The 24802-nt window shown below is 44.7% G+C and overlaps 1 non-coding gene across 1 annotated transcript; it reads left to right on the forward strand.

The window, feature by feature from the left end:
• Positions 1-16555: 16555 nt before the first annotated feature.
• On the forward strand, positions 16556-16662 carry LOC129633492 (U6 spliceosomal RNA). Its single transcript, XR_008705075.1, has one exon. It is a non-coding gene; the product is annotated as a U6 spliceosomal RNA (small nuclear RNA).
• The last annotated feature ends 8140 nt before the right edge of the window (positions 16663-24802 follow it).

The raw sequence follows: 24802 nt of genomic DNA on the forward strand, positions 1-24802 counted from the left end.
TTTTTTTTTTCCACAGAAAACTGGTAAGAGAAATAGGGCAGGTCTGTAGAAGATGACACAAAACAGATCTCGAGGTGGACTGAGCATGGTCTGCCCTCCACCTTGTTCCAAGCGACTGTCCTGGGATGGGCAGACAATTCCAGGCAGGCAGATGTCACTCCCCAGAGCAAGGGCAGGCCCTAAAGCTGTTAGCGATTGCAGAGATACTCTGAAGAGGCTTCCCAGGTGGAGGAAAGAGCTGGAGAATTCATGGGAGCACAGGAACGAGTGAGAACCTGCCTTTAGAATGACAGGGCCCTGACACCAGACATGAATTTTACCCTTTACCTTTAGATGCGGGTGCCTGTATCTCCTGCCGCCCCAGGGATGGGGGCTAAGGAACCATGAAAGCATTCTCAGGGTACCGCTGAGCTACACAAGTTGTCCCTTCCTGGGATTAGGATCAAAGTTATAGGTCAGGATGTCCTGCAATATGTGAAGCCCTGGAGAAGGGAATGGCCACCCACTCCAGTATTCTTGCCTGGAGAATTCCAGGGACAGAGGAGCCTGGCGGGCTACAGTCCATGGGGTCGCAAAGAGTCAGACACAACTGAGTGACTAACCCTTTCACATGTGGAGCCAGTTACGGCTAAAGCAGAAAGATGGTAGAGGGACGGGGAGGGGAAGAGACAGAGAGAGACGGAGAGGGGCTTCAACGCTAGGGTAGTAGGAAAAAGCTACAGTGACTTCATAGGTGCAAAAGCTCTGAATTAAATGCCATTTCAACAGGTCTTTATAAAGTATGGAAAGAAACACACTGCAGAACCAAACAGATGGGTACCCAGAAATTCAAAGTCAACGAATATAGTGGCCATTCTAAAAAAGCCAGTTCCTAGCAATAGCTGGTGTCTCGCCAGCATTCTCAGCTGGAAACTATAAACTCACTTTATTCGGGGACATCTAAGGCCTCGGGGCAGGATGTGATGAGTCCAAGAAGTGCTGACGATCCTCCCTTCAAATATTTCCAGAACACATCACCTCCGGGCCATCCTCACCACCTGTGTTTGAATTCCAGCCCTGGTGGTTCTCACCTGCCTTACTGAAACAGCCTCCCAAACGCTGCTCCACCCCCATCACCGGCTGGATGCACAATGTGCTTCTTATTAAGGCTCCAGGAATCTTTGGAACCTAGGAATGAAAAATGGACACACCAGGGGTTCACCCTCCTTGGGTGTCCTGAAAGCCCCCATGGTCCCCGGTGGGTGGATCTAAGTACTTCCACCCACACTGGGGGAGAAGGCAAAGGGGAAGTGTGAGAGGCATGGAGAGAGCCTGCCCTTTAACACACCTAGCTTTGCCGCCAGCTGCCCCAGGGCTCACATTTGGCCCCAGCCTGGAGATACCGGGTGAGGTTCCTTAAATCTCTGCTCTGTCCTCCTTCAGCAGGCAAAAAGGTTATTCACTAATTGCCTCTCCTTTCTTCCCAGGGGCTTCCCTGGAGGCTCAGATGGTAAAGAATCTGCCTGCAATGCAGGAAACTCCCCTGGATCGGGAAGATCCCCTGGAGAAGAGAATGTATTCCTCTCCACTCCCACTCCAGTATTCTTGCCTGGAAAATTTCATGGACAGAGGAGCCTGGAGGGCTATAGTCCATGGGGTCACTAAGCATCAGACACTTTCATTTTCTTCCCTGCCTCCATCCCTTTATCTGTTTGTTTAACAAATATTCAGTGAGCGCCAAGAATGCTCCAGGCACCGTTCAAGGAACTAGAAGACAAAACACACTGAGCAGATAGCACACCAAATACATTCTGAAGGTCTTTTATCCTTCATAGCCCTCTGCCAGGGAAATTGCCAAAACCCAACTGTCTACTGAGCATCAAACTATGTGTCTGCCAAATTCTTTTGAGTGGGATCTCAGATGGGTCTGGATTTCAGTGCTGACTCTTGCCTTTGGCACCACAAACTCATTCCCTGATGCCCTGGGCAGTTCCAAGATGAGGGGCTGCACACCGTCCACCTGTCCTGGCAGCCCCTGGGGTTGCCTCTTGAGAGTATTCCCTCCTTAAGACACAAAGCATCAGCCAAGGACATCAGCTGAGCATCTTTAGTTTTTACAACAGCTCTCCCCAGTCACTCTTCTCTGCCCAGGACAGAGGGAGACCTGGGTCTGGTCCCAGTTCATCCCCTTTCTAGCTGTGTGTGTGTGTGTGTGTGTGCGTGCGCACGCACATGCGTGTGCTCAGTCATGTCCATTTCTTCCCGACCATGAACCGTAGCCCACCAGGCTCTTCTGTCCGTGGAGTTTTGCTAGCTGTGTGGCCTTAGACAAATTGATTCATTTCTCTGAGCCTCTGAAAACTGAGACTTGCAATCATGGTCACTAACACATCTATGGTTTAACCCAGGGCAAAGGACTGATCTGGGTTCCTCACGTATGTGACTCAAGGAGGAAAGCAATCCCTCAGGTGCACCTGCTTGTATTGACAAAAATAGAAACTGAGGCACGGAGAGGGTCAGGATCGGAACCCAGGCCATCTCTCTTCAGCACCCTTGCTCTCAAAACCGCTGCTGCCTCACTGGCTTGTCAACCCACAGCGGGCTCCAAGCAAGGGACGTGTGGATGGATGCCCGCCAACACAACTCCTGCCAGGCTCACCCCCACGGCCTGCCACGGCCACTCAGCGAGCCCGAATTAACTTTGCAGGTCTGAGTCACCCTTCAGAATCTAACACATTCTCAGATACAAGTCTGAGGGACGTGAAATATTGAAAAATAAGCCTTTATTTTACCTTCTCACGCAGAGTTTGTTGCCTTGTTTATGGGACATGAAAAATAAAGATTGCTGTTTTTTTCTTGCCTGCCAAGTGTAGTCTACATTTTCAGATGGGTTTTTCAGGAGTAAGTAAAAATTATTGATTTCATTATAAGCACTCCCTCCCAGCTCTGAAATGCTATGATTTAATACACAGCATTGTAAGTGATTGCCTGAAAAAAAAAAATGGCTTCCTAATATTTCCTTAGGTGAAAAGTTCAACTGTAGGGTCTCCCAGCCCAGCGACTGCTGCTATTACCTTGAAGGATTGTCTTGCTGACTAATGTTGGTGCATTATGCTGCCGCAGTGGGCAATGACACACCGCAAGGCCTGAATCATAAGAATCCGTTCCGCCGAGGAGGAAAAAACAAAGAAGGAAAAGCACTGCTTGCCATCACCAGCTGGGTTGAACTTCCTCCTCCATGAAAGCTCAGAGAAGCCAAGAAGTGAATTCTCAAATTCCCATTCCTTGAAATGACAGTTGGTCTAGTGCAAGAGTTTGGACTTTGGAATCAAACAGACCTGGCTTCTAATTCAGGTTTTGCCCCTTCCCAGGTGTGTGATCTTAGACTGGTAACTGAATTCTTCTGAGCCTGTTTCCTCATCTATAAAACAGAGATAATAGAACCCAATTTGTTGGGCTGCCCTGGAGATGAAAGGAAATTTGATAAACACACCTTAATGGTGTCTGGAAAGTGGGAGAGAATCACCAAATATTTCTGATATTATTTAAAAAGAGGAAAACCTATTGTGGAGTCCTTTTCCTGCACCTCCATTTTATTTGTAACTTAGCAGTGTTCATGGGGAATTTTTATAGTAGACACAGGATTATTTTACCCAAAGTATGGAAGACGCTACTCTCTGGTTTTCTATTAACCAGAATTTCCATACATCTTCAGTACTACTATCATTGTTACGTGACTCTTGAGACACTGCTGTCTACTGAAATACCTCTGAATCATCAAAAGACAGATGGAATCTTGTGCAAAATGACACTTTTCGAAATGTATTTTTTAGTGTCATTTTTTCCAGATATTCATTTGCCAAAGAGGAGGTGTTCTTCACTCTTATTTAAGTGAGTGAAGTGAAGTCTCTCAGTCGTGTCCAACTCTTTGCGACCCCATGGGCTGTAGCCTACCAGGCTCCTCTGTCCATGGGATTTTCCAGGCAATAGCACTGGAGTGGATTGCCATTTCCTTCTCCAGGGGATCTTCACAACCCAGGGATTGAAGCCAGGTCTCCCGCATTGTAGACAGACGCTTTACCATCTGAGCCAGCAGGGAAGTCCCACTCTTATTTAAAGACATAGTGAAATATCTCCCTCCCCTATTTCTTATGAATTTCTTATTAGTCAAGGATGAACATAGCAAAGAGTTAATGAGTTGCTTTACTCATTCACCTACTGAAGGTTGGCAAATACACAAATCTTCAAAGACAATTGTCTAGCCATCAGGATCACAGCAAGAACTAGGTGGCACCCATAAATCTAGAACATTAACAAAACTGTGGGTGCCCCACCTCACCCTTCCCCCATCTACCTTTCCCTTCATTTGCGTCCCACTGGCTGGACCCAACAGGGAGCCAGATGGCAGAAAAGTGACAATTGATGTAACCCACTGAGTCCAACATCCCAGGGCACAGTGCGGGGCAAAGATACTCAGCCCCTGTTATCCAGAGATACACCATTGCCATGGGGAAATTCTATTTTGGGGGGCATTTTTTAATTTTTATGTATTTTTAATTGGAGGATAATTGCTTTACAACATTGTGTTGGTTTCTGCCATACTGATATCAACATGAATCAGCCAGAGGTATACATACGTCCCCTCCTTCTTAAACCTCCCTCCCACCACCCACCCCATCCCACCCCATCCCACCCCTCTAGGTTGTCACAGAGTGCAGGTTTGTTCCATGCATCAGACAGCAAATTCCCACTGGCTATCTACTTTACATACGGTAATGGATCCGTTTCCATGCTACTCTCTCAAATCATCCCTTTTTCCCCCACTGTGTCGGTGAATCTGTTCTCAAGTCTGCGCCTCCATTGCTGCCTTGCAAACAGGTTCATCAGTACCGTCTTTCTAGATTCCATGTATACATGTTAATAGACGATATTTCTTTTTCTCTTTCTGACTTCACCTTGTGTAATAGGCTCTAGTTTCATCCATTTCATTAGAACCAACTCAAATGTGGACAAACCATTTTTTTTTAATCAGCTACAAGGTGAGAGCTTTAAATCTTCCCTGACATAAGCAGAAAGGTTAAAAAAGTTGAATAAGTCACTTTCCATAACCCAAGAAATATTTTAAATGCATTTTACTCAACAAGTCTTTGTTTCCTGTTTACTTGCAAAGAAAGTAAAGTGTCCTTGGACACTTCTGCTGGATTGCAACATAAGCATACCTGAACACACCCTTGCCTTCTTAAAAATCAGGCACTAAACTGACAGTTTATGAGAAAAATAGGGTTGGGCAGACCACACCAAACCTATGCAACTTTGTAACCTAAGTCTTTATCAAAAAAAAAAAAAAAAAAAAAAAAAAAAACAATAAGATTGAGGGCAAAAGGAGAAGAGGGCGCCAGAGGATGAGATGATTAAATAACATCACCAACTGAATGGACAGGAATTTGAGCCAACTCCGGGAGACAATGGAGGACAGAGGAGTCTGGCATGCTGCAATACATGGGGTCACAAAGACTCGGACATGATTTAGCGACTGAAAAACAACAAAAACAACAACAAAACTGGAACAGAGCAAACAAGCAGTTCAGCCTGTTTAAAATGCAACAACAACAACATGGAGAAAACATGAGCAGGTTACTAATTAGAGCTGAGCTGGAGATGCATACAATGCAGATGGGAAGGGAGTGTTGAGCTGCAGGGCTCTCCTGAAGATGAGTCCAGGAGGTGTGGCAACCTGACCCAGCCCAGAGCCACAGGCAGCTTTGAAGGAGGCAGTCCCAGACAGGGTTATTCATCTCAATTCTCTCAAAATGCAGTCAAAGGGCTCTTGCTGCTTGGGCAGCAACTGAGCTAAAAGCTCTCCTGTTGGAGGCTATAATTCCACTCCCCTTATCTATGCTGGCTTCCCTTGTGAAGGAAAACCCACCACTGAACCAAAATGATATCCGGGTTGGTTTGCTGCTGTTATTCTGGCTGACTTCCCTGGAAAACAGAGCCCTGAGGCAAAGCTCATCCTGTGAATGAAGGGAGAAGCAGAATGAATAAAGGAAAGAGGGAACAAATCGAAGGCTGTTACCAAGATGGCCTTGACTCTAGGTCACTGGGAACCATGGCATCACAGGAAAGATGGCGGGGGTGGGGGATGGGAGGCAATTTCTCTGCCAGCTTCTCTCTGTCTCCTTCTGTAAAGCTGACCTCAAGCTGCATGAATTCTGCTACTTTCTGGGGTGTGTCACACACACCCCAACCCCCACCAGCCCAGGTACCAGCGGGGTCCTGTTGGGCAGGTCGGGAAGCTGCCCCCAAACCTGCCCATCATATTCAGGGGAGACAGACAGCTAGTTGGAAACCAGGTAGCAGCCCAAGCCAGCAAGAGTCCTTGCTGGTTGGGTAGAGGGGAATGCGGGGGTGCAGGGGCGTCAGCCATTCGGGAAGGTGCCAAAACTGGGTTCAGTACTGACCTTATTCTTTCATTAGCAAATTGCCTGTGAGTTCATTCAGGTCCTAGAAGCCCACACTAGAGCAAAACAGACTGGACTTTAAACAAGGACTTGTACGTTTTCCAGAAGCTGTGCTGTGCCATGCTAAGTCGCTTCAGTCATGTCCAACTCTTTGCAACTCCATGGACTGTAGCCCACCAGGCTCCTCTGTCCATGGGGAGTCTCCGGGCAAAAATACTGGAATGGGTTGTCATGCCCTCTCCCAGGGGATCTTTCCAACACAAGGCTGGAACCCGTGGCTCATGCATTGCAGGCAGATTCTTTGACCACTGAGGCACCAGGGAAGACCCTCTCCAGAAGCTATGTTCTTATTCAAACATAGAAAAGCATACCAAGACCTACTGTCACCAGAACCCCCATCACCACCCCCACCCTCTAATCTGTGCTTCAGTGGATATTGGAGTGATTTTAACATGTATCTATTCATCACTCCCTGAATAAAATTCTTCAGTACTTATCCACATCTTGTTGTTGCTGTTTAGTTGTTAAGTCATGTCTGGCTCTTTTGCAACCCCATGGACTGTACCCTGCCAGGCTCCTCTGTCCATGGGATTTCCCAGGCAAGAATACCTGGAGTGGGTTGCCATTTCCTTCTCCAGGAGATCTTCCTCACCCAGGGATCAAACCCACATCTCCTGCATTGGCAGGCAGATTCTTTACCACTGAGCCACCTGGGAAGCCCTATCCGCATCTTCCTGGTGGGTAAAACCTATGCTCCATAATTTAGTCCGCAAGTCACCTTCTCAGTGATTGTCCTTTTCAAGAGCATTTTTTCTGAACCCTCAGTTTTCTACTCCCCACCCCTCCACTCCACCTGCCTTTCTTCAATGTCCCCTTCTGTCATTAAGGACCAGGAATGGTGGCTGAGGTTGGGTCAACAGACAAAGGAGATAGCACCCGTGGTGAAGACATTACTATCTCAACATGATAATCACTGATGAGTTAGCTGGACAAGCTTCATATTTGGTTTTATATAAAGTTATACAGCATGACAGCTGCATGGGATCCATGTGGGACTGTCACATTCCTGAATGCAGACTTCAGGAAATTGTTATCAAATAATATCACATTTCTATGCCTTTTAGCCCTCAGACACTTACTCATCGATTTTCCAGGATGATAATATTTGAGATGGTTCATTCTTTCCTTGAGTTGAGAAATAAATCATAAGCCTTTAAGTATGCAAGTGGGGGGGGGGGGGAAAACCAATGGCTATGTTTTCTTTTACTTACGATTCCCTTTCTTTTTGTGTCTTTCTCAGATGGAGATTGTTAGTGCTGACAATAATCATAAGTGTGCCTGAAGTTTCACGTCTTGCCAGCTGTTTGTGGAATCCCACGCTGGGGACCAAATCGACACACAGAGTTTGTAAATGGCAGCCATCATGCCCTCTCTTCCATGTTCTTTGCTTCAGCTGGGCTTTTCATCAAGAAATGAGGCAAAACCAGCAATGGGGCCTTCCCCTCCCCCATCCCCAGTCTGCTTAGACATTACCATGTTCGTCCATGATCTTGACAGTACACACTCCCACCCCCATTTCTGTATCTTGCTTTCCATCCATTGGTACCAGGGTTAATAGTAAGCTTCCAACAAATCAAATGCATAAATATCCATTTGGGTTTCTAGATTCAGTTAATGAAGTTGATATCATCAATTTAATCCCCAAATGAGCCAGTTACTTAAATCAGCACCGTTCCATAGGCTACCTTTTTCCATGATTGTATTTCTCTGAACATTGGTATCCAGCAAGAGATCAATAAGTTTTCAAGGGAAAAAACGGAGGGACAGTTTCCCGTTAGAAAATATGTTTAAGAAAGATGTGTGTGTGTGTGTGTGTGTGTGTGTGTTGCTCAGTCATGTCTGACTCTTTGTGACCCCATGGACTGTAGCCCACTAGGCCCTGTCCATGGAATTCTCCAGGCAAGAATACTGGAGTGGGTTGCCATTCCCTCTCCAGGGGATCTTCCCAAACCAGGGATCAAACCTGAGTCTCCTACATTGCAGGCAGATTCTCTACCGTCAGAACCACGAAACATGGGCTTATACAAATGTGAAAAATCATTTTCACTGCAGGATTTCTCAGGCCCGTTAATGTGCACAGTGATTCTCCCGCCATAAGGGTACAGTAACATTTGTTAACACTTTTTTTTCCAGTGTGATGGTTAACTTGGAGGGAATTTTTGAATGAGATTAACTTTTGAATTGGTGGACTTTAAGTAAAATAGATTGCCCTCCATAACGTGATTGGCCTCATCCAATCAGCTGAAGACCTAGTAGAACAAAAAAAAACCCAGCCTCCCAGAGCATGAGGGAATACTCCAGGAGCAGGCCTTCATACCTCATCTGCAACATTGGCTCTCCTTCATCTGCAAGCTTCAGACAGGAGCTACATCATCTGTTCTCCTGAATCTCAAGCCTACCAGAACAGCACATATTGACTTGTCAGCCTCCATAATTCCATGAGCTAATTCCTTACAACAAATTGACAGATAGATAGGCAGATAGATAGACAGATATAGAGAGATATCTTTTCTCAGTTGTATTCCCTGACTAATATAAATTTTGGTACCGGAAGTGGGGTGATAAGCCAACCGCTGATGGCAGGTTGGTTTCACTGAGCCCATTCCATCATGGAAGGGGGCAGCATTTTGTTTTTACTGAAATAACACTTTCTTTGGATATGAATTTGCTTCCCCTGCGTATAATCCTTCTGCCAAAACTACCATCCTTGAACTTACAGGAGGCCTTAGACACCATCGTGATATCCACACAGAATTGCTTCTGATCCAGGAACTCACTTCGCAGCAAATGAAGCATGGCCATGGGCCCATGCTCGTGGAAGTCACTCAACTAACCATGTTCTGCATCACCCTGAAGAGGCTAGATTGATAGAATGGTAGAATGGCCAAAGTCTTAGCCACAGAGAACAGTCAAACCAGTAATTACTAGTGGGGAGATGCAGGAGGGGAGGGGCAAAATAGGGGTAGGGGATTAAGAAGTACAAATAACAGAGTGCTGGAGCTCGGCCCAGCACTCTGTGATGACCTAGAGTGGCAGGGGCTTCTGAGGAGCTCAAGAGGGAGGAGATACATGTATAGTTGTGGCTGATTAGCATTGTTATATGACAGAAACCAACACAACTTTGTAGACCAATTACCCTCCCATTAAAAATTTTTTTAATTAAAAATGGGAAAAAATAAACAATGGAAAAAAAAGTACAAACTGATATGTTTAAAATAAATAAGCCACAAGAATATATTGCAAAGTATAGGGACTACAGTGAATATTTTATTACTTTCAATAAAGTATAGTCATTAAAAATTTTGAACCATTATACTGAATACCTGAAATTAATACTGTAAATCAACTATACCTCAATTAAAAAAAAAAGGCTCAGTTACAGTGCCAAGTAGGTGGCAATACCTGGCAGGGCCGGGGCAAGGTTCTCCAGGAGACTGTATATGCTCTGAGTCAGCATCCAGTGAATGGTGTTATTTCTCTGATAGAATCCATGGGTCCAGGAATCGAGGGTAGGAATGAGAGCAGCATCATTTACTATCACCCCTAGCAACACAGGTGCAAAATTTTTCCTTTCTTTCCTCATGACCTTATATCTGCTAGAAGGCCTGGAGGTCATAGTTACAAAGAAACAAAAACCGTACCAGGAAATCCAGCAATGATTCCATTGCGCTGGAAGTTAAGACCACCACCTTGGGCTTTGCATGCCTCTGAAACAACAGACAAGCTAGGAAGTCACTCGGCTGGCTGGAGTGACTGATCTTGACTAGCAGGTGAACTTGGGCTGCAAAGGAAGAGTACGCCTGGAATAAAGGAGATTTCTTAGGTTATCTCCAAGTATTACCCCATAGGACTGTAGCCCACCAGGCTCCTCTGTCCATGGGATTTCCCAAGCAAGAATACTGGAGTGGGTTGCCATTTCCTCCTTCAGAGGATCTTCCTGACCCAGGGATCAAACCCAGATCTCCTGCATTGGCAGGCAGGTTCTTTACCATTGAACCACCTGGGAAGCCACAGGAGATTTCTGAGCGTGTCTCCAAGTATTCCCACACCCTGTGATTAAGGTCACTGAAAACCTATAACAACCCAATTAAGGTAGAACTACTAATGACCTAGATCCTTCAGGAATGGAATTCTGGGTTACCCCACCAGGTAGAGAGCCACAGTCAACTGAGTTGCTTGCTGAAGGCAAAGAGAACACAGAATGGGGAGTGGAAGAAGGTAGTTATGAATACCAACAACTGCCAGGACCAGTTACAGAAATGAGGACTGTGAGTATCATGAGTGCTTCATGTTATTTTGTTATGAATATGTGTGTGTGCACAGGTGTGTATTAAGCAAATGTCTGCCTTTTCCCCTTAGTTCTTTTTCTATGGTATCAGTCAGTCAGTCATTTCAGTCGCTCAGTCGTGTCCGACTCTTTGCAACCCCATGAATCGCAGCACGCTAGGCCTCCCTGTCCATCTCCAACTCCTGGAGTTAAAAGAGATGCATATAAGTGCCATGTTGACAAGAAGTGGACTTGTGATGGTTAGTGGTATTTGTCACCTTGGAGGGTGTTTTTGGAAGAGGTTAATATTTAAAGTGGCTTCTCTGGTGGCTCAGGTTATAAAGAATCCACCTGCAATGCAGGAGACCCTAATAGATCCCTCCATTAGGAAGATTCCCTGGAGAAGGGAATGGCAACCCACTACTGTATTCTTGCCTGGAGAATCCCACAGACCGAAGAGCCTGGTGGGCTACAGTCCATGGGGTCGCAAAAAGTAGGACATGACTGAGCAACTAATATTTTGACACTAATATTTAAAGTGGTAACTCTTGAACAAAGCAATGTGCATAGACCTCAACCAATCAGTTGAAGGCCTGAATAGAACAAAAGACCAGTCTTTCTCAAGCAGAAGGAAATTTTTCAACAAAATGACTTCAGGCTTCTTTTGCACCATCAACTCTCCTGTGTCTGGAGCCTGCAGATTTTGGACTTGTCAACCTCCATGATCATGTGAGCCAATTCCTTACAACAAATAACAAATTCCCTTCTATTTTAATACACATTCATCACTTCTATTAGTCCCTTGGTCATGTCTGACTCTTTGTGACCCCATGGACTGTAGCCTACCAGGGTCCTTTGTCCATGGGATTCTCCAAGCAAGAATACTGGAGTGGGCTGCCATTTCCTTCTCCAGGGGGTCTTCCTGACTCAGGGATCGAACCTGTGTCTCCTGCATTGCAGACAGATTCTTTGCCATCTGAGCCACCTGGGAATTCCTGAATATTCATTAGAAGGACTAATGCTGAAGCTAAAACTCTTAATACTTTGGCCACTTGATACAAAGAGCTGACTCATTGGGAAAGACCCTGATGCTGGGAAAGATTGAAAGCAGGAGAAGGGGACGACAGAGAATGAGATGTTGGATGTCACCATCGACTCAACGGACATGAGTTTGTGCAAACTCCGAGAGGTAGTGAAGGACAGAGAAGCCTGGCGTGCTGCAGTCCTTGGGGTCTCAAAGAGCAGGACCTGACTGAGTGACTAAACAACAAAACAGTTCCGTTTACCTGCAGAAACTTGACTGATACAGCTAGGAAAATTCTTTTCCCATGAAACAACTGTTAAATTTTGCAAGACTAACTAGAGTTCCAAGAAGAATAGTCGGTTAGGGGAAATGCCACCATAGTCCATGGCCTCCAAGAAGATCTGCTGTCTTGTACATACAGAACACTAGCAAGAGAAGACATGAGAGGAAAAAGTGAGGAAACCTAAAGTCATCATTGCCAGGGGCTAGCAAGCTCTCAAATCCATGACTTCATTCACGGGATAATTCCTCTACTGCTCAATAGCTGTTCTCTCACATACCTCAAAAAGATAAGCGACAACACAAATAGTAATATGGTCTCAGGAATCTTTAGAAGATGTTTCCCCCTTGACACACCTATATTCCATTCTAGGTTGCATCACAGTTTTCCTTTGAGCATTACATTTCAGATGTGGCAATGGCACCACCTATGACACAATTGATGCTGACAGACAGTGCCAGTGGACTGGCATGTCTCCTGCCACACATGCCTTCTGGCCTCCGATCCCCAACATGCTGAAAGACCACTGGCAAAGGAACTCTAAGATGTTCTCTGAACCCACTAGCAACCAGGTATCTGATCGGTAGGGCAAGGCATGTGCCCGTTGAGCAAAAATACTAACACAAACTGAATCCTTGGCTAAAATATGTGACAAAAACACAAAGAACTCTAAGCATTTGCTGTGACACAATTACCATGAACTTCAGTACAATCTTAAGCAAACAACTTTTTTTTTTCTGCTATCAGATCAGATCAGATCAGTCGCTCAGTCGTGTCCAACTCTTTGCGACCCCATGAATTGCAGCACACCAGGCCTCCCTGTCCATCACCAACTCCCAGAGTTCACTGAGACCCACGTCCATCGAGTCAGCGATGCCATCCAGCCATCTCATCCTCTGTCGTCCCCTTCTCCTCTTGCCCCCAAGCCCTCCCAGCATCAGAGTCTTTTCCAATGAGTCAACTCTTCGCATGAGGTGGCCAAAGTACTGGAGTTTCAGCTTTAGCATCATTCCTTCCAAAGAAATCCCAGAGCTGATCTCCTTCAGAACGGACTGGTTGGATCTCCTTGCAGTCCAAGGGACTCTCAAGAGTCTTCTCCAACACCACAGTTCAAAAGCATCAATTCTTCGGCTCTCAGCCTTCTTCACAGTCCAACTCTCACATCCATACATGACCACTGGAAAAACCATAGCCTTGACAAGATGAACCTTTGTTGGCAAAGTAATGTCTCTGCTTTTGAATATGCTATCTAGGTTGGTCATAACTTCCCTTCCAAGGAGTAAGCGTCTTTTAATTTCATGGCTGCAGTCACCAACTGTAGTGATTTTGGAGCCCAGAAAAATAAAGTCTGACACTGTTTCCACTGTTTCCCCATCTATTTCCCATAAAGTGATGGGACCAGATGCCATGATCTTCATTTTCTGAATGTTGAGGAAATTCTCCTTATGTATTAAAATGAATGATTTCAGGCACTGATAGCTTAGGAAGGACGTAACTGTGCATGCCAAAAATACTGCTAATACTCAGGAAATCCTTTCTTGAAGGAGGGAAGGAAAACTTAACTATTAACTTGTCAACTATTTTAAAGTAAAATATATCAGTTCTATAAAGTCCCATTTTGCTAGAACACATGTCTCTAGAGATTCCTTTTCTAACCTTACAGTTGATACTCTTTGAGTGTTTTCTCACTTTACAAGTAAGATTGAAGAAGCACCTTCTACAAAACATTATTTAATGTTTTAAATAAAAGGTGCTGAAATCCTACAGTGTGTTATTTTGAATGATGGTAGTATTTCATCCAGACTAGTGCCTGGGTGTGTGCATGCATGCTCAGTCATGTCTAACTCTTTATGAACCCAGGGACTACAGCCTGCTAGACTCCTCTGTCCACGAGATTTTTCAGGCAAGAATACTGGAGTGGGTTGCCATTTCCCCCTCCAGGGGATCTTCCTGACCCAGGGATCAAACCCACATCTTCAGCATTGCCAGGCAGATTCTTTTCCACTGAGTCACCTGGGAAGTCACCTGCAAAGCACAAGACTATATAAGCTTTCAGATCACTGACAAGGTTGGCAGTTCCAGTGGATTAAGCAGACCTGTAAGTAGATAAGTTTGCAACCCCTCAAAGATGGACTTTCCAATGAAGGGGGAAAGGGTTGAGATGCAATGATCATCAGTGATTATGTGAGATCCACCCTAAAGCTAGTGTCTTTCATGGATGTGAAAGAACAAAAGGCAGATGAGAAATGTTGTCTTGAGAAGCATTATCCCCACAGAGCTGATCTGAAGGAGGGGTACATTTCAGATAAGACAGAAAGTGTTGCCATGCTTCCTCTAAGTCGTTAGGCACCATATGATGTTCTTTAAATAATGGTATGCCCGTCCCTCTCCAACTCCAGCCACAGTGATTATTCAGCATTTCTGAAAGAGCACTGTGATATTATTAAGATATAGGATCCTTTCTTCTCTTATTACATCTGGATTTTATTAATACCGCATCAAGGTATTAGAACAGTCACTGTATATCACCCTCTGTGAATTTTGCAGTGGCGAAAATGGTCCTTGAATAGGAGTTTAAGACATTTTTCAAGTATTTAGGCTCTCCAGCAATGAAAGTAACTACATAATGAGAAATGTATTACTTCAATTGAAAAGTCTTTTATAGGAAAGTAATAGGTTTAGAAAAATCCTTAAGGCAAATAACTCTATTCTGATAAAAATCACAGGACTCTGAAATGGCTAGAGAATGACATTTCTCATTGAACAGCTCCTATCTTAGAAATTTTCCACAGTTTGAGGTCAGTCTCCTGTCGATTCCTATTAGCATCTGGTTAAAATAATGCAGGAAAAATTAGATTCAGGAGTACCTTGCCCTAAAACCTCATGCCCTGAAAGAATTCTATGGTGTATCATTATCTGAGAGGCTGGCACTGTGGCAGCAGCCTCTTCCCCACCACTGAGAACCAGCTCATAGCTCGAAGGGGATAGGGTGACACGGAACACACAGACCAATGGTCATTCAGGTTATGTCCACCATTGAAAACAAGGCCATTTCTGCAGTGTCTGAAAATGAAGGTAATAATGCAGATAAGGAGAGAAATGATTCTTATGGACTAGTGAATGAGCAACTTGTCACCTATCACTGAGATGGAAATTTTTTATAAGCGATCTACCTAGAAATAACAGCACTGAGAAACACTTAAGTAGGCCCTCTACTTAATTCAAATATCTGTGTAACCTTTTAGTCTGAGGATATATTCCACGTCACATCCTTGGGAGGAAGGGGGACTGTCACCATCGCCTCTGCTTTATAGCCTGGAGAGGACAATAGTGGGAGAAAAAATGATATGCTCTAGATCACCACATTCAGTCAACTCCAGGTGGAGGCTGAAATTCAGATCCCCCAACCCCGAGCATGTCCTAACACTTCCTGGGACTTTTCAGCTTTTTTTGGTGAATTCAGAATTCTATTTTGACTTTGCAGTCATTGAAAGAAATCTGAAAATCAACCATACTGTTGACTTCATTCTTCAGAGCCTGTTGATACTTAGAAACACGTCTGCTACAAGATAAACACCATGTTACTTGGTCACGGAAAGAGAAAAAAGATCAGGAGGAGGAATTTCCGTGATCTCAGGTCCAGGTTCTTGCTTTCTCCCACACAGAGAAAAGCACTGAAATCATTAATTGAGATGCCTGTTCTTTGTGACTAGCTTGCTGCTTGTGTGCTCAGTCCCTTTAGTCGAGTCCGACTCTTTGCGACCGTGTGGCCTGTGGCTCACCCAGCTCCTCTGTCCATGGGATTCTCCAGGCAAGAATACTGGAGTGGGTTGCCATTTACTCCTCCAGGGGGCTCTTCCCGACCCAGGGTTCAGACCCAGGTCTCCTGCATCTACTGCGTCTCCTGCATCGCAGGCAGATTCTTTACCACTGAGCCACCAGGGAAGCCTTTGTGACTAGCAGTAATATTTTATGCTTGACTAAATGTATTTCCCAGCCCCACCCCACCCCCAAAATATATATATATATATATGTATGTATGTGTATACTGGGTCTTCCCACTTCTTTGGAGCAGTTTCTCAGAGCTATCTGAGAGGCTATCTCCTGGGCCATTGTCCTTAGTCAGGTCCCCAAACAAAACTGAAACTCGCTGCTCTTAGGCTGTGCATTTGTTTTCAGTAGACATGTGCAATAAGTCATTACATTCAAGAGAACACCTAAAATTCCAAGGAACCATAAAACACATAACATGGAAAACCCAATAGGCTATGTTGCCTACACAACTATTTTGTTCGGGAGACCTAAAACGCCAAGAACTTCCACTTGCAGGTATCACAGTGTCATTGGCTCTGAAAAATTGTCTGTGACACCCGTTTCCTTAAAAGTAGGTAGACTCAGCTTCGCTCTTAAAGATGAGAATGTTGAGTGACTACTCTTTCCCCTCAGGAACTGCGGCTGAGAAAAGGGCAGCTGGGGAAGACAGAGTGCTTGCTTCGGCCGCACATACACTAACATCGGAACAAGGCAGAGAAGATTAGCATGGCCCCTGTGCAAGGATGACACGAAAATCTGTGAAGCGGTCCATCTCTGGTGGGGGTGGGGTGGAAATTGCTTCCCAGGTGGCACTGGGAAGAACTCACTTGCCAGAGCAGGAGATTAAGAGATGCTGGTTGGACCCCTGGGCCAGGAAGACCCCTGGAGGAGGACATGGCAACCGCTCCAGTATTCTTGCCTGGGAAATCCCATGGACAGAGGAGTCAGGTGGGCTAAAGGTCCTGTGGTCACAGAGAGTCGGACAGGACTGAAGCAACTGAGCACAGGGGAGGCAGAACCCTGCCTGGCTGTGCCCTAAATCCAGGACCCTTCCCAGCGGATCCCATCTTCCTAGGGAGACTTCCCAGGAAAGACCCATCCCCCCACGTCCTCTGCTTTAACTCCCCTCTGAATTACCGAGATAACAGTATCTGATGCAAATTGCCTTGAGTCCTTTTACAGATGCCAAAACTCCCACGAAATGGAAAAAGTTAACTACTTAATGACCATGAGCAGTAGCCCCCAGACCTACTGGAGCCCAAGGACTGATAATGGTAACTCCTGTGACATGGTCCTATTACCTCATCATCAACCAGTCAAAGAACTGTGCACGAGCTTATCACAGACCCAGTGACCTCGTCCCTCACCTGGCCTTTAAAAATGTTTTCCTGAAACCCATCAGAGAGTTCAAGTTTTGAGCATTCATGATGCATGGACTCCTCGTCTGGAGCCTTATAATAAATACCACCCTCTCCTTCATCCCAAGCTGGTGTCAGCAGATTGGCTTGACTGCTACAGGAGGGCAAGCAGACCCAGGTTTGGTTCAGTAACACATTCGAATTCAACCCACCCTTCATACAGTAAAGCACTGGTGTTGATTTAACAAAGTATATTGGCTGCCTTCTGAGCATGGGATCCATGCATGAATGGACACACAGCTAAAATAGCATCAGCGTAGTCGTATCAGTCGCTCAGCCGTGTCCAACTCTTTGCCACCCCATGGACTAGAACCCACCAGGCTCCTCTGTTCATGGAATTCTCCAGGCAAGAATAGTGGAGTGGGTTGTTATTTCCTTCTCCAGGGGATCTTCCCGGCCCAGGGATCAAACCCGAGCCTCCTGCACTGGAAGGCGAATTCTTTACAACTCATGCCACCTGGGAAGCCCAAAATAGCATCATCTGTCAGCATTTACCTCTCTGCTCTGCCCACCAGAGAAAAAAGCCCCTTTGCACCATTAAATGAGTTCAGACGGAGAACACACAGAGGAAGAAATGACTTGCTCAACAAAGATCCCTCCACTGGGCACCTTTTTTTTTCTTGCAGATTTAATTTCTGCGACACATAATTACTGTTCCTTTTGATGTTTAAGAAACCAAAAGGTCATTTACTCATTTCTCCATGTAAAATTACAATATAAGAAGTAAAGTGGATTTTCTGCTTTCAAAGAGTTTATCATCTAGAAGAGTCACCAGCTGTGTGCATGTCTGACTACACCCCAAGCAAGAAACATAGAATCAAGCGCTGCAGGACAAGCCTCAGCAGTGTTAAGGGAGATAGGAGTGAAGGAGATTATTCCAGAAAGCAGAAGAGAGTGAGAGATGGGACGGGCAGGGAGTCAGGTATAGAACAGGGGGAAGCAGAAGAAAGTCTGGGACGTTTGAATGGGCTCTGACTTGGGAGAGCTTCACACACCAAACTAACCAAGGGCAGTGACTATTCCCACCCTGTGAATAAGAATAATGTTTCCCATGACGGTGAGCTTTTTCAGCCAGACTGGGAAAGGGAGTGAGAAGGGGACCCACCTAAAGTTAGAGGAGTGACTCCAAGGACAGCAGGCGCTTGTTTGTACTGAATTGAATTAAACTGGGAGGGCTGCAGGCCGGAAAGTGTGGAGGGGGGTGGGAAGTGACTGCCTGGGGGAGAGCCAGGAAAGTCCGGGCCAGGGGGCAGCAATGCGACCGGAAATGCCCAACCGAGATCTCTTGGAATAAATACACTCCCCTGTTATTTTGTGAAGACATAGAAAAGATGACACGAACATCCTGGCCCACCAAAAGGGGGCTTTTCTTTAGAAAAGGAGCTGGAGAGGGAGTGCTGACTGTCCGAGGAAGGCTAGAGACTCACCCTCCGGGTTTCTTTCCCTTCGTTCCTGATCACACTGGAGGTGTGGTCCAAACAGCTTGGGATTCCCAGTTCAGGTTGCTCCGGGACCTCCACGGTGATGCCTAGCTCCTGTGTGTCACTGTGTCTTACTGAGGCCTGAGTACTGAGAGGAGACTGCATTCACCCAGACATGCAAGGTGGAGGGGAGCAGAATTTGACACCCTTAAATATGTCACTTTGGCATATTAATTATCTTAAGCTGGTTAAGGCAGGCTACGGGTAAAAAATCCGACTGCTAATGCAGGACACGCAAGAGATGCGGGTTTGATCCCTGGGTGGGGAAGATCCCCTGGAGGAGGACATGGCAACCCACTCCAGTATTCGTGCCTGGAAAATCCCATGGAGAGAGGAGCCTGGAGGGCAGGCTGCAGTCCATGGGGTCGTAAAGAGTGGGACAGGACTGATCGACTGAGCATATTTTCTAAGAAATGGCAGACAAGGGGAAAAACTCTGAAAATCAAGTAGAAGTCACCCTTTTGTAAGAAATATTTACAATTATAAGGGAATTCTCCACTTGTAAAGGTGTCTCCCTGCCTGGACCAGGAAAAGAAGGATAAGCAAGTCTCTACAGAAGTAAATCTGCACAACAGCCTTAGCCTTGTTCACCGCGCTCCTCCTGGTCACCTCTGATAACAGGCACCCCCTACCCTCAACGTCCTCTTTTCTCTTTAGCTGAGGATGGCATTTAAGGTGAGGGATTTAGTCATTTGGGTGACTTACTCACTTTTCCTAGGTTTCTCCCATGAATACATGTTATTAAACATTTGTTTGATTTTCTCCTGTTAATCTGTCTCCTGTTAATTTAGTTCTTAAAGCAGGCAGAAGAAACTAGAAAGGTAAAGGAAACTTTTTTCCTCCCCAACAAGAACATGGGCCCCTTAACGTCACTGGGAATCTACAACCCACAGGATAAACTCAAGTTAATCCTCTCAAAGTAAAATGATAGGAATAATAGTAATAAGCTTACTAATAAGTATCATTTTATTGAACACTGTGTACCAGACACTTAGCAATACACTTCACATGCCTTCATCTGTTTTAATATTCATAACCAGCCTTTGTGGTAGGACTGCCAATTTTGTCTAAATTCAAAGATGTTCACCTTTTTATAACATGTTAACACATCCAGGATTGGGTGTTTTACAATCAATATATATTTAATGTGGGAGCAATATTTGGGGGATATATTTGGTTTTTCCCTCTGAAAAGTTACTATTAAATTATGTCATTTCCTAATGATGTCTTAGCATATATACATTACCATGTATAAAATTGATAGCTGGTTAGAAGTTGCTATATAACACAGGGAGCCCAAAATAGCACTCTGTGATGAACTAGAAGGATGGGATGGGGGGAGAGGAGGAAGACTGAGGAGGGAGGGGAAATCTGTAAAATTATGGCTCATTTGCACTGCTGTGTGGCAGAAACCAACACAACATTGTATAGTAATTTCCCTCCAACCAAAAAGTAAATTCGGAGAAGGCGATGGCACCCCACTCCAGTACTCTTGCCTGGAAAATCCCAGGGTGGAGGAGCCTGGCAGGCTGCAGTCCATGGGGTCGCTAAGAGTCAGACACGACTGGGCAACTTCACTTTCACTTTTCACTTTCATGCACTGGAGAAGGAAATGGCAACCCACTCCAGTGTTCTTGCCTGGAGAATCCCAGGGACGGGGGAGCCTGGTGGGCTGCTGTCTATGGGGTCCCACAGAGTCGGACACGACTGAAGCAACTTAGCAGCAGCAGCAAAAAGTAAATTTAAAAAAAAAATGTGCTTCCTAAACAAAATAATAATGATGATGTTGATGTCTCAGGATGGAGGAAAAGTGAAGACATTGTCTTTGTTTTTAAATGCGAGGCAGTTGAAGTAACACTTTCCCATCACAAGTAGGCAAGAAAGCAGGTAAAAAACCTGCCCGGCTGTCATAAAGGCTCCACTCTGAATGACACTCTTCTATGGCTTGAGAAATAGTTCATTGCCTTATGAGGAGATTGCACGCAAGGATGCTCAGCCAGCGCACTAACCCAACCAAGCCGGCAGCCATACTAGTCGGTATCCATTTATTTATTTGACAAGCGGTGACTCAGCAGCTGTCTGCCCCACATTTTATTGGCCAGCATGCTTCTGATGGTAAGAAAAACAGCCTCTTTGCCCGTGGAACACAGAAGAGCAATGAGAGAGACAGACTTTAAACAATAATGACATAGGCAAACATTGAATGGCAAACTACAAATCATCACAAGCAAAAACACACCATGTTATAATAATATTAATCAGAGGGTCCACACATAGTCTGGGGTCTGAGGGACAGCCTTTTCTGAAGATGTTTTTTTTTAGCTCATCTAAAAGATTCTACTAAGACTGGCAAAGGAGTGCCCTGGGGTGAGATCTGCTAGGTCTGGAACAATGCAGGAGGAAGCAGACTATCCCATATTGTGGAAACTGCATGTGCAAAAGCCCTGAGGTCAGAGGGAGAATGCTGAATTTAAGATCTGGGAAGAAGGTGAAAGAGGTTTTGAAGAGGGGAGTTTGCCCACAGTCAAACCAGACAGGCTTGAGGGTCATGCTGAGGATGTGGCTATTTAACCAAAGAGCAGTAGGAGGCAGCTACTTTTTTTTTTTTTTTAATATCTGAAATTTTATGATGATAGTGAAGTGTGCAAATAATTTGCCTTATGTCAATGTAGGTTTAAAAGCAGCACAGTATCACAAGGTAAGACGCTCATTCATAATAGTTGTGGCTTCTCTCTACAGATATCGTAGAAGTAAATACACGGTCTGTAACAAACACATGTTTGTTGTTTTGTTATTTGGTCTGATCCTGTGACCCCATGAACTGCAGAACACCAGGCTCCTGTTTTCATGGGATTTCCCATGGAAACAATACTGGAGTGGGTTGCCAATTTCTTTCTCCAGGGGACGTTCCCAACCCAGGGATGGGACCCATGTCTCCTGCATCAGCAGGCAGATTCTTTATCCCTGAGCCACCAGGGAAAGCCCAGTAAATATATGTTACCCATCAACTGATAAGCCAGGATTAAACCATTAATTCTTCTACTGAACCATCTGATACTCATCAGTAGTCCCGTGACTAGAATCAATTTCAGATACAGACAGATGTTCCCATATGGAAGTGATTCTTGCCAGTCAGGGAACACCAGGGCAGGATTATCCCATTTCGGAAAGGACAGCTTCTTAGGGTGAATCTGTGTTTTTGCTGAGAACAGCATCACTGGCTTCCTATTGATATAAGACAGCAGCAAGTACAAAATAACAGGTTGTCTTTCCTCTGAAGGCGGGCTGCAGCGTAGGTGTCAGCCACAGAGTAGGAGGTGCTGAGCAGTAATAAGACTGGCCCTCACCCCAATGCCTGGAAGTGACTGAGCTCCTTGGAGGGAGGAGGTTGGCTCAGAGAGCCTCCCATGGGAGCAAATATTAGGGGAATCGCCCACCACGCCTGTCTTCCAGCCAGAGGCCACTGTCTTCCTGAGCTCGAAACCACCGCTAGAGGAAATCCAAAAGAAAATAAGACTGGAGGACCAGGAAAATCAAATTTGCGGTGGATGTGGAGTAGGTTAGGAGTTTTATCCAACTTATGGAACTTTAAGATCAGAATTCCCTGGTGGCTCAGACGGTAAAAGCGTCTGCCTACGATGCGGGAGACCCGGGTTTAATCCCGGGTTGGGAAGATCCCCTGGAGAAGGAAATAGCAACCCACTCCAGTACTCTTGCCTGGAGAATCCCATGGACAGTAGAGCCTGGTGGGCTACAGTCCATGGGATCACAAAGAGTCAGACACGACTGAGCAACTTCACTTTCTTTCTTTCACTTTCTTCAAGATCAGCAGCTACCTCATATAGAACTGGAGGGAGTGTCAACTGTTCCTGTCTTTTGGAAACTAATTTGTCAATCTGTACCAATGGGCCTCCCTAGTGGCTCAGATGTTAAAGAATCTGCCTGCAATGCAGAAGACTCAGCTTCAGTCCCTCAGTCAGTAAGATCCCCTAGAGAGAAGAATGGCAACCCACTGCAGTATTCTTGCCTGGAGAATTCCATGGACGGAGGAGCCTGGTGAGCTATAGTCCATGGAGTTTACTTATCAATAACCTTTAAAATGCCCATACATCTTGAACCCATAATTCTATTCCTAGAAATGTATCTTAATGGAATAATCAGAAATATACAATTATATAATAATTATGCCAATTACATATTAATTATATTATTAGTTAATTATGTAGGTTATATATAATTATATAATTACTTAAACAATAATTTATATAATTATTGTATTATATAAATATATATTTATATAATAAAGTCTCATTATTTACAGAGCCAAAAAGTCAGATGTACCGAGTTGGCCAAAAACCTAAAAATTTCATTTGAGTTTTTCTGCAAGATGTTACAGAAAAGCACAAATGAAAATTTTGACTAACCCAATAGTTTATAACAGTTTATAGATCCAGTCATGGGAAAATGATGGAATAATTATAGCATATACAGAAGATGAACTATTTTGCAGTCATTGAAAATCATATCTTTAAAGAACATTTGATGACAGGAAAATATAATCCATCAAGTTTAAAAAACATCTTACAAAACTGTCTATACAGACAGTATAATTTTAAATACACATCTACATACACATAGTAATTCGACAAAATGATAACAGCGATAATATCTACATGCTAGTTACTTTCTTTTCCTATACTTTATTTTCTACAATGGGCAGGAAACGTTTTTAAAAATAGAAGAAAGTAGAGGAAAATAATGGACCCTCCACCCAAAATTAACTTTTGTTTTTTGCTTCAAAAATTTAATGAAGCAATAGGCTGTTCCTTGGAAGGAAAGCTATGACAAACGTATACAGCGTAAAGAGTCAGACACAAGTGAGCAACTGAACAACAGCAATAAGACTGCACATTAAAAGGAGAGGCATCACTTTGCTGACAAAGGTTCATCTAGTCAAAGCTATGGTTTTTCCAGTAGTCGTGTGCAGATGTGAGAGCTGGACCATAAAGAAGGGTGAGTGCCAAAGAACTGATGTTTTCGAACTGTGGTGCTGAAGAAGACTCTTGAGAGCAAGGAGATCAAACCAGTCAATCCTAAAGGAAATCAACCTTGAATATTCAGTGGAAGGACTGATGCTGAAGCTGAAGCTCAGCATACTTTGGCCACCTGATGCAAAGAGCCGACTGATTAGAAAAGACCCTGATGCTGGGAAAGATTGAAGGCAGGAGGAGAAAGGGACACCAGAGGATGAGATGGTTGGATGGCATCACTGACTTGATGGACATGAATTTGAGCAAACTCTGGGAGATAGTAGAGGACAGAGGAGCCTGGCATGGGGTCACAAAGAGTCAGACACAGCTTAGCAACTGAACACCAACAACAGATGTTCTAGATGAAGTTGGAGTGTACTTTGTTCCTAGTCCAGACCCCTCTCTTCTTGAGAATGCATCCATCTAATTTCTGATTGTATACTTTTCTGTACATTGCGCTTTCATATACATCATGTAATTTGTTTACATAAACGTGATCACACTGTCACTTACTTGTTTCACTATCAGTATATTTTCAAGAGCCATTCGGGTTGCTATGTATGGAACTAATTTATTTACCTTAGCTGCTGTAGTGCATGCATGTGTTCATGCTCAGTCGCGTCCAACTCTTTGCAACCCCATGGACTGTAGCCTGCCAGGCTACTCTGTCCATGGAAATTTTCCAGACAAGAATCCTGGAGTGGGTTGCCATTTCCTCCTCCAGGGGCTCTTCCTGACCCAAGGATCCAACCCGCGTCTCTTGCGTCTCCTGCATTGGCTCATTACCACCAAGCCACCTGGGAAAACTGCTGTAGAGTATTAATCAAATAAACCACAATTAATCTATTCCCTTACTGACATTCAGGTTCTTTCCAGTCTGTAGCTACTACAAATAATGCTGCAATGTAGAACCTTCATCATCAGAAAAAGGTCAGTAAGTTTAAAAGACGGACAAAGCTGATGATGGAGGTTACACTGAGTCTGAGAAA

Source organism: Bubalus kerabau, chromosome 18 (assembly GCF_029407905.1).
Source record: "Bubalus kerabau isolate K-KA32 ecotype Philippines breed swamp buffalo chromosome 18, PCC_UOA_SB_1v2, whole genome shotgun sequence".
Taxonomy (NCBI): domain Eukaryota; kingdom Metazoa; phylum Chordata; class Mammalia; order Artiodactyla; family Bovidae; genus Bubalus; species Bubalus kerabau.